The sequence below is a fragment of the Euprymna scolopes genome, chromosome 12 (genome assembly GCF_053919585.1).
Source record: "Euprymna scolopes isolate OS-2025 chromosome 12, ASM5391958v1, whole genome shotgun sequence".
Taxonomy (NCBI): Eukaryota; Metazoa; Mollusca; class Cephalopoda; order Sepiida; family Sepiolidae; genus Euprymna; species Euprymna scolopes.
In genome coordinates, this window is record NC_136493.1 from 43,705,860 (window position 1) to 43,717,555 (window position 11,696).

At 38.5% G+C, this 11,696-nt stretch overlaps 2 pseudogenes; one reads left to right on the forward strand and one right to left on the reverse strand.

The window, feature by feature from the left end:
• The first annotated feature begins 209 nt into the window (after positions 1–209).
• LOC145291824 (U2 spliceosomal RNA) lies at positions 210–346 on the forward strand (annotated as a pseudogene).
• Positions 347–11,042: 10,696 nt separating this feature from the next.
• On the reverse strand, positions 11,043–11,160 carry LOC145291670 (5S ribosomal RNA; annotated as a pseudogene).
• Between the last annotated feature and the right edge of the window lie 536 nt (positions 11,161–11,696).

Consider the following 11,696-nt stretch of genomic DNA (forward strand, 5'->3'; position numbering starts at 1 on the left):
ATCGGCATTGTGCCTAATTTGCTCGGTGGGCGAGCAAATAAATACCAACCCCACATATACGACCTTGGTCAATGTAGGGACAACCCTTCATACCAATTGTCACTATCCAGCTCCCCTACTACCCGGGGAGTTGGCCCCCATTTCCCCTTCACTCTTCACATCAAAAATCGGCCTTGTCCCTAATTTTCTCGGTGAGGGAACAAATAAATACCCTTTTCTTAGCCTTTTGGTCAAGATCAAAGTGTAGTATCTGTTCTTACTACATGCTGTATTTATTTTTGTAACTTAGTGATATAAAGAGTGGGATCACTTTTTTTATAAATTTAATGTAAAATGATCACCCACTGTACAACCAGTCAGTCTCAAGTCATTCTCCAGATCATTCAAGTTGCTTTTGAAGGATTTCAGTTATTTTTTTAAGCATTTAAGTCATTCTTAAGGTCATTCAATTCGTCCTTAAGTTCATTAAACTCATTCCGTCATTTACTTTTTTTATTTAAGTGATTTCAGCCCATTTTTCGGTCATTTTAGTTTATCTTTAAGAATTTCATGTCAATCCTACACTCACTTATTCATTCATTACACGAGAGCATGCGACTAAATGGCTATCGGCCTTGTTTTACAAGGGAGTCACCACGTAAGAAGGCTTGAGGTCCACTTAAGGAAATATGTTACATTATTCTAAATAGAAAGATAGTTTATGATGTTTGTATTTTTTAGATAAGGATATATATATATATATATATATATATATATATATATATATATATATATATATATATATGAAATAAGAATTACAGTTAAGTTTACCAAAATGATCCAAGATGACAAAGGTAAAGTATATTATAAATATAAAATAATTAATATTTATGAAGTAATCTCAACCAGATGTAAAAGCTCGATAAAACCAAATAGAAGATAGAGCTTATAATAAGAACAAATAGTTAATAAAACATGTTAAAAAACACTTTGAAAAAAGGTAAAAACATATTTAATTTTAAAAAGGAAACACTAAATAAGTGGATAGTCCTTAATCCGCTGGGTTTCGAATAAATACTTTCCTTCTTATCAGAGGGTAGGATTTAGCAATAATTTTTTCTTGCAAATGTATTTGATGAAACTACAAGTAAGTAAACACTTGAACTTCTACATGTCAGTACAGCTGGAGAAGCAGGAACCCGGAAGGGAATTCCAAAGTCTAGTGGTTATGGGGAAGAAACTACTGGAGTAGAAAGATCTCCTACATCTAGGGATCTCCATTGTGTAGAGGTGGGATTTAGCTGCTTGTCAGGTTTATCGAGGGTATTTACGTCATGGGGGCACAAGTGCTTGCAGTTCGTCAGAGCATTCACCATTAAAATACTTATAGAACAAGCAGAGTGACGCAACATTTCGTCGGGGGACAGAGTTTGAAGCTTAGATGAAAGTTCAGGACCTATCAGGTTGGCGACTCTCTTTTGAACCTTCTCTAGGAGTGAAAGATTACTAGCAGATGCACCAGCCCAAATATGACAACAATACTCCATACATGGGCGAATGGTGGCCTTATAGAGGTACAGGATACTTTCGAGTGTAAGTAGCTTTCTAGCACGGCAGAGAGAGCCTACCTTCTTCGCAGCGGTTCTGGCAATGCTCTCAATGTAATTGTTCCAACTCATGTTTCCTGTGAACCTTAGGCCGAGGAGGATAATAAATCTTTGGCCATTGCTATTGGTGGTAGAGAAGGTTTCTTGTAGTTAGTGAAGGAAACAAGTTTAGTCTTGGCAGCATTGAATGTGACCACCCATTTTTGTCCCCATTCCACTACAGATTGGGGGTTATCCTCTAGTGTTTCTGTCATTTCCTTAGATATGTGTTCATTTGTTTTCCTGTCGTGCCTGTTATAGAGCGTGGAGTCATCAGCATATATACCCATCTCAGAGGAAAATTTTGTCGGGGAGGTCATTTATGAATATTAGGAACAATAGAGGTCCAAGGATAGACCCTTGACGCACTCCCGCATTTATATCATATTGTTAGATGTACGACCGTCGAGGACAACCCAGATTTTTCTCTTATCTTAAGAATGATTTAATTATGTTAAGTATTCGTCCAGTGATACCGTATGATCTGATTTTCCTGAGAAAACCTTCATGCCATACCCTGTCAAAAGCCTTAGATATATCTAAAGCTACCGCTCTACCCTTCCCTGCTTTGTCCAGTGAATGGTATATACGTTCAGGGATTAGAATTAGGATATCTGCTGTGAAACGGACTTGCCTAAATCAATATTGTTGGTCGGTCAGAAGTTTAGCATCTGTAAGGTGATGGACTAGAGCTTTGTTAATTATGGACTAAAATATTTTAGCGAAAAGTCGGAGAAGGCTAATGGGGCGATAATTTAATGGGTCAGTTCTTTCGTCAGGATTCTTGAAAACTGGTACAACAGATGCAGTTTTCCAGCAGACCGGAAAGCAAGATTTATAAAGGCATGTGTTGTAAAGTTTGGAGAGAGCTGGAGCTGCTACGGCGGAGCATTTTTTTAATAGCACCACCGGAATGAGATCAGGTCCACATGCTTTTGAAGTGTCAAGGTTTTTATGATTGCATGCACCTGATATGGGGTGATTTTCTGATCGTTTTTTGTAAAGAGTTTCAGTTTAGGTAGGGGGTGCTGAACAAGTTGTTATGCCGAATAATAGACATGCAACACAAGTAGACCATCAGCTGACCTTTCTTCAATTATGATTGTGGCCTCAGGAAAGCCCACCGGGGATGAGTGCAGGGTCTTTTTCAATGCGCGACATGGCGCTACAAACATCCCGATATTATACAACTGTTGCTACCAAAGAGCTAGGGCCCCTGTACTACCAGTCTGAAATAGCAGCCAGGAACTGTCAATCCGGTACCCTCAACCCATCAGACGAAGGTCAACTCAATCTAATTGCACTGGCACATGTGGCACTCAAGCATTCTGAAGTGCCCAGTTTAGAGTGGTGGGATGTGTCGGGAGTGGGGAAAACGGCGCTAGTCAAGAAACTAGATCAACCACTGAGTGTTTCTGTTGAATCCCTGTGATAGTACCTCTGCGCCTGGCTAATAGGCAAAGAAGGAGTATGGAAGCCGGGCGATAGACATAGCCTATCTACTCCTTAAGCCGTTTAGGTTTGAAAACCGGTAATTCGTTTGAGTCACTAGCACTAGGAATGTTTTCATCCAAAACTGGAGAGGCTTCTCTCCTCTTAGGTTTAGTTTCAGAGTTTTCTTTCTCCTAGACGGATGATCTGGGAAGATCTACTGGGTTCATCAGCACCGAGAGGATTTGGTCCTAACCCAGGTATTTCTGCGACGCTGCGTGGTTACTTAATGTTACTGGGTTAGTTTGTAGAGGTTATATATCTACTTAATAGTTACACTCCTCAAAGTGATTTAGGGGCATTGCTATTTCATTGTTACTGGAAGAGGTGGTGAGTAAAATCATGCAGTGGAAGCAACTGTATTTGCAAGCAGGCTTGTTAGAAAGGAGTTAATATGTGGTTTAATAATTTTCCCTTTAGATTTTTATTTGTTTTTTATTTATATGTTAGATTAGGAATAAGAAAACGTTACAGTATGACTAGGTATTAATAATTAAGCTATATTTTAGATAACAGGAGGGTTAGGATGTAAGTGCAATACAGTATGGGTATATGTGGCAGCGGGTGGCGATGGATATTAGCCATTACAGTGGTAAACCCTTTCTAACTCTTATCGATTGTGGACCCACACGTTTTGCGGTATGGCGACACATGATTAGACAGGACTCGGCAAGTGTTGTTCGCATCTTGTCATCCATCTTTTTTGAGCGGGGTGCGCTGGAAGAGATCTTGACGGATAACGATGCTGCTTTTTGCAGCCAACAAGTTCGGCAGCTGTTAGATGAATGGGGCGTCCGACTACGGTTGCGATGCGCTCAAGTGCCATCAGGGAATTACATTGCTGAGAGGAGCCACCGTAGTATTAAGAGAATTGCTGCCAGAAAGCAATGTACCATTACGGAGGCCACGTATTGGTATAATGTCACGCCAAAGGATGGGAAATTACCTACAACAACGCTGACCAATGCCATATAAACATATCGTGTTAGACTAAAGGGAATTGATGCTGCACAGCCAGTCAACCAGAAAAGACATGCCAAATATGATGTAGGGGATCCGGTTTGGGTGAGACCACCTGGAAACCGGTGCACCACCAAATTCAATTGAGGACGAATCTCTGGGGTGATCAGCCAGCAGTCGGTCCTAGTTGACGGAACCCCACGTCATGCGTGTGTTCTTCGCCCGGCTTCTGAGATGCATCATACATCTACAAAGGAGAGCAATGAATCCTCAAGTGATGAGCTATTTACGAACGAAATAAACAGACCAGAGAGTGATGATTATAGTTCATCTGACGCGGCGGAAACAGAATCAGAACCAGACCCGAAACCAGAACCTGAACCTGAATCTCAATCTGAATTTGAACCAGAACCAGAACCTATGAATGTGCCCCTTCGCAGAAGTAAGCGGACTAGGAGACCAACCCTGCAGTGCACTGTGTGTGATCATCCGATCAGGGGGTGTGTAATACTAACCAGAGTAGCAGGCGTCCGCGAATTTGTGCATCGTGTGAATGTGCGTGCGAGTGGTGGCGTGATGAGGGAGGGGTGGACTTGTCGCAGGGAAGTGTTGGGTGGGAAAAGAGAAAAGAGATGGCGCCAGGTGTTTTATAAACTATGGTCTCGTGAGATCACGAGAGAAAACAGAGGACACACAGGCAAATGAGACAGGATGAAAAACTGGATAAAAGGCAAGCTTGGGTGAGAGGAGAAGAGAGTTTATTAAAGTTGAATTCCATACAGTTCGCATTTCCATCAAGATGGAAGTGGGCTTCATCTGAGGTCCACGAAGGTTAAGGAAACTTGATGTCTCCTCGATCTTCTCGAGCATCTTGACTGCCACAGCCCTCCTCTGCTTCTTGTCTGAGGTTTTAAGGGTCTGCAGCGTCTGTATTCTGTACAGATATGCCCTGATACGTTCACCAGCTCTCTCCTGCAAGTCTCACGGGACATACTGAGGGACTGACTTCGCTTACGCACAGAGCGTTTCGGATTCTGCTGGAGAGACTCTCTCACTCTTTCGCTTCTTGGGAAATGCCGAGTGGCTTCGATGGTTCTCCCTGGTAGCGTTGGGGTTCTCCACGGTTCCATACTTCTCGAAGTGGTCCACTCAGTTTTGAATTCTGCTTTTGGATGGAGCCTTTTCACATTCGAACTGACGCATGAAACTGCCCTGGGTTTTCTTAAAAGAGCCTGTCTTGTAGTAAAATTTAACGCAGTGTATTCTTTGTCCCAACTCCCACTGGGATCTTGGTGTACTCATGGTCGTTGATTCTGCCTTGTCCTGTAAAATAAGGGCAATCGGTGAATAAATAATGAAGGTATCACATAAAGTGTACACGGGGTCCGTTTGGGGGGGGTCACCCTGTATATATGAATTCTCTTTTGTAATTATAAACGTTTTAGAAGCCATATCATGTAGGTGCTTAGTCTGCGATAGCTTAAATTTTTTTTCCGGAAATGTAAACTGTATTCTTTATTTCTATTTTTACATATTTTTATTCAAAACTTCTTTAGACTGTATATATATATATATATATATATATATATATATATATAGATAGATATAGATATAGATATAGATATATATAAACATCATATCAAAAACCGGAATTGACCCGGATTTTAAAAAAAATCTTTAAAAAACTTGGCGCTATTTGCTTTTTTAATTTCTAACGGCAATGTTCGTTGGGGAAGCAAAAATACAAACATTTTTCACTAATCACCAATAACATCCAATGTGCATGAACCTGAAGACGGTCGGAGGTTACATCGACCGAAACGTTGTGAAAAGAAAACCAGGCCCAAAAAATAACCAGAATTAGAACAATAGTCCAAACTATCCAAATAATACAAAGATAGCTCATGTACAAATAATGTATCAGATTTTGCGAAAAGTAAAAACATTTTGTGGATTTATCTGATTTTGCAAAAAAGAAATACATGTCAATTAAAATATACTTTTGCATTAAAATTATAGATTTTCAGTTTTTTATCATAATGAAAATTTGACATATCATGTTTAAAAAGATAAAAAAATAGGTTTTGTCCAACAATAGTTGCGTTGTCAGAATAACGATATTTTCTCAGTTTAATGAAATTTGATTTACCGCGTTTTACGCGCGAATTCTTCAATTACAACTCCAAAACAATTGGTTATAATTGCACCACGTCTGCTGATTATAATTTAAATACTATCGCCACGCAAATCTTACTTGCATTTATCAGAACAACCCCTCAGAGTTTAAACATGTATACGTAGAAGAACTTAAGTAGATATGACAAAAAGACCTCTTGGGGTGGCTATTGAAATCAAATTAAGAACAGTAAAAGCCCCAACAATGCGCAAAAAGAGTAAGAGTAAGAGCTTCACTGCATATTCGGTTATCGGCGATAAATTTATTGGATTTCTTGTCGATTCCTTTCCTATTTGCATTTCATCAAAATTCATTCAAAATTCATGCATACATAACTTCTTTTTTTTTAATTTCCTGCTCCAAAAATAGTTAACTGTTTTGTATATTCAAACTAGTATAAATCATATAATTTCTAGTCATATACTAGCAGGAAGACCCGACGTTGCCCGAGATTGAATGATGATCACTGAATGTTTCAGACTCCCATATTTTTATTGTCATCGAAATCGGTTAAACTGCACATTTTTTTATTAAATCGATTGATTACCTGCTCTAGTTAAGGACCCATCACGGTACACCGAGAGAATGCTTCACATGCATCCCCTTTGTGACTTAGTTCACAATACATTGTAGTCTATATTTCAGTGTAGGGAACCTACTCTTCATATATATATATATATATATATATATATATATATATATATATATATATATATATATATATATATATATATATATATATAATGGGTTAATAAACTCCAACGACAGAAAGGTGTATATTTAAATAAGGGGGTGGTCACCAACAATGTTTATTTTTAACATTATTTTATTATTCCGTGTTTTGGTTTTTCATTGAAAATTATGTTTAGATCATTGTAATAATATTTTTAAATCACTGAAATATATATATATATATATATATATATATATATATATATAATCCTTGAATTAAAGTTTAAAATGCAGACGTCATGTATCATGCTTCAATTGTGCTCTAAACAGAAACATTCATTTTGAACGCGCCCCTGTCACATTCATTTTGAACGCGCCCCTGTCACACCAAAGAACCTACTGCTGATTTTATGTTTCGTTTATCGGCTTGCGCGGTAATAAAACTTTTCAAATGCACTTGCGGTGGGGTTTTTTTTTACATAGGCATAACCACTTATCAAGGCCAGGGACAACTAGAGGATAAGGGTTAAGAGTGTACAGTAGTAAATTGGACAATATAGTAATCGTTAGTAATGGAAATTCAGTAAATGTGTTAAAAGTGGAACGGCTCATCAAGAACTTGTTTGCGTTGGACTTGAAGACAACCATATTGTGGACAGCTAGAAAGCAGGAAAACGGAAGACAATTCCACAGGCGTGCAGTTCTAAGAAAGAAGCTTTGTTTATGGAATCTACGTTTAGGTTTAGGCACAGATAAAGAGTGGGGGGAATTATTGATAGTATTTTCAGCTAGACGAGTGTTTCTTGTGAAAGTTTGGCGAGGGAAGACCATAGATTGAAGCTCAGTCAAGCACTTGCCATGAAAATAACGATAAAGTAGAGATAAACTCGCAACATCTCTTCTGTGAGATAGAGGTTGCAGGGAAGAAAAAAGGGCATCTCCTACGAGGCTACGAAGTCTATTTTGGACTCTATCAAGGCAGGACAAGTCCTTTCTAGCAGCTCCTGCCCAGATGTGGCAACAGTACTCCATCCTTGGACGTACCTGGTTTTTATATAGGTAGAGTATTGCATCAGCAGTGAGGTATCTACTAGATCGATAGAAGGATCCCACCATTTTTCCAGCGGCCTTGGCAACAGGTTTGATGTACGTATTCCATTTAAGATCAGGAGTAAAGGTAAAATCCAAAAGCTTGTCAAAACATGGAGCCTCTCCAAGACGAGAGCCATTCATTTAAATTGATGCCTGATGGGGATCAGAGCGTTGATGATGTAAAGATAGAAGCTTGGTTTTAGATGCATTAAAGTAACCAGCCACTCCTTTCCCCATTGTACCACGTGCTCAAGAACTGAGGAGAGAATCGGAGAGAACTTGGTCGTTTACGGTCTTAGATGGGCTACCATAGATGGTTATGTCGTCAGCATAAATGTCTGGATAAAAAGCTGGATACAAGTTCTCTAATAAAGAGGAAAAGGAACCACCTAATGTACATGGACGACATGTAACTTTTCGCAAGGACCAAAAAGGAACTAGACACTAATAAACACTACAAGGATCTTCAGCCAGGATATCCAAATAGTTTGGTATGGAAAGGTGCGCACTACTAATTGTTAGAAAGAGAAAAATAGAGAGAGGGATAGGGAAGCAAGACGCCTGTAATATAGGAAATATGCGGAATATAGAGAAACACGATGCCTATAAATACTTGGGAATCCTGAAAGCATACACCAGCAAAGCCATAGAAATGAAAGAATTGGAAAGGAATACCTCAGGAGAATAAGAAAACTTCTAGAAACAAAATTATACAGCAGAAATCTAATAAAAAGTATAAATGCATGGGTAGTATCACTAGTATGATACACAAGACCGTTTCTAGGGTAGACCAAAGAAGAACTAAGACAGCTAGATCAGAAGATCAAGAAACTCATGACAATGCACAACTCACTACACCCAAAGGACGATGTTGGCCGACTCTATGTGGAAAGAAAAGAATGCGGAAGAGGACTAGTTTGTATAGAAGACTGTGTGCATGGCACAAAAAAAAAAGAATTAGTAAAATACATAACGTAAAACACGGAAAGGATATTCATGACACTGAAAAATCGAAAAAAAAAAAACAGACAGATAAGGGATAAGACGAGAAAAGAAAAAGGGAATAAAATAACTACATAGAAGATTCATAAGAATGACGAAAGATGACAAATATGAGAACACTTGGATATGGACGCCAAAATGACATCCAAGCCGAGAAACTGAATCTCTAAAAACAGCAGTACAAAATAACTCGATGAGAACCAACCACATCAAAGTAATGATCGACAAAACACAAAAAAACAGCAAATGCAGATTCTATGGACAAAGAGACGAAACGAAAAACTTTGAAAAAGAATGGGAGAAACTGGAATCAAAGGTATGAATGGAAAGATACAACGAATAGCAATAATTAAAACAGTCGAAATATTAAGAAAACTGTCTGTTTGGCTATGCGTCCGTTTCCATTTTTTTTTTCTGAAACTTCTGTGGGTCTGGCTTAAATTGTGTATAAATCTTTGTTATGATAAAGTGCAGCTAACTAAGTATAATGATATCCATTGAATGTACAGTTATGTATTAACAGATATTAATAGTGATTAATCACTATAATACAACATAGCATTTATAAGTTTTTCTCGGAATCTTATAAGCTGATCTATCCGAAGTTGTGTATGGACCTTTGTTATGATAAGGTAGGGCGAACAAAGTATTATGACATCCGTTCGATTAATAATAATTTAGAAGGATTGAAATTTAATGGAAAACATAAGCACACATTTCATCATATTCAACAATCAATTTAGCACCAAGTACTTATTCTAAGGCTATAACTTTTGCACATTTAACGGGCTAAAAATATTTATTTATTTTTTTTTATTATTTATTTATTTATTTATTTATTTAATATTATTATTATTATTATTATTGTTGTTGTTGTTGTTGTTGTTTATTATTATTATTATTATTATTATTATTATTATTATTATTATTATTATTATTATTATTATTATTATTCTTCTTCCCGTGAGTTCTGGAGTGAGATTTGGTTTGTCGAAGGGCGACACAATGAAAAGGTTAGCTGGTTTGGAAGGGCCAGAGCAAGGTTCTCAGGAACGCAGAACGTTGTGATAACTCTTTACGACGTGAAGGCTGGCATTTGAAGAATGACAAACTGGAAGGCACCTGGTCGTGATGGGATGAGGGGCTTCTGGTTCAAGCATTCCCAGTGCCTTCATTCACCTATAGCTGCTGCCCTGCAAGGGGTCGTTGAGTCGGTGATATCCCTGATTTGCTTGTTATGGGAAGGACGACACTGATTCGGAATGGTTCTGCAAAGGGAACAGCTGTCAGCAATTAAAGACCGATTGCACGTCTACCACTAATGTGTAAGCTCTTAACAGGAATCTTCGAAGAAAGAAGTTTATGGACAGCTTGTGCGTAATGGTATTCTTACTGATGAACAGAAAGGATGCTGGGACCCATTCATATGTAATATATTTATGCTGGCATTCTGTAGATGTTCAGTGTAAATGGAGAAGCTCTGATATTATTGTAGCTTTTTTTGTTAAAACTGCAAAAGTATTTATCTAAGCTAGCACGAACGCCCGGCATAATCGAAACCGGGACCAAGACTTATGAAGAATCCATGATAAAGTTATTTATAAAAAAAAAAATTAAGTGCAATCAGCTATAGTCGAAACCGAAACCAAAACTTATGAAGAATTCTTGGTAAAATTATTTATAACAAGAAATGGAAGAACATAACAATTAAACCACCCGGGTGTAAGCGTAAGAAGAAGAAGAAGAAGAAGAAGAAGAAGAAGAAGAAGAAGAAGAAGAATCTACAATATACAGCTAAAGAATTCAGTAGAAAGACCGGTTCGCCACGTGAATAGAATACTCGTTCTCTCACTCGATGCCTCCGTTCAATCTCGAAAGACAAAGGATACCCCCTGAGGGGCAGCTAACTGTGTGGCAAGGGTTGCGGGATCACCAACGACACCTCTCCTGGATCGGCACTGCTTGAGTCCAGTGGCAAGGAGAAATCCAGGACGACTGGAAACAATGTCGAGATAAGCGGAGAGCACAAACAGCACCTGGAAGTCCCAAATGGTCACCCATTTAGTACTGACCAGGTTCAACGTTGCTTAACTTCGGCGATCTGACGGGAACTGGTGTGTCAAACGTGATCACGCCGTACTCGTAGTATTAGCTTTAAGTTATATATTGGTTTTATCGTAATTGAGTAAAGTGCTGAGAGACAAAATAAAAGGAAATCTACTTACTAGTCATTGAAAACGGCGCGCCGGAGACTGAGGGACGACCTAATGTTATGCCTATAACCTTTTTCATGGTTATTATTACCTCCTTCGAGATCTTCTTTTCACCACAGCACCCAAACGTGGACGGAAAGGACATGACCTGTTTCTTAGGATATTTCGACTAAACTGACGTAAAACTGCATTTTTTAGCCACATATCGGCTCCCTAGAATAGACTGCCGCCTCAGGTTGTCACCGCACAAACAAGACGAAGTTGTACAGGTGTTATATTTCCGACCGTCTTAATTCACAGCGCCCCCACCTTTCTCCTTCTTTCTCTCTTCCCGCGCCCATCTTAACGCCGACTAAACATGTAATGTTTTAACCTACTTTGAATAGAATATAATTGAATTGAACTGAATTATGTCAAATGTAATAAAAGAGTCGGTAAAGATCTAATTGGTTTAGGATGCAATCG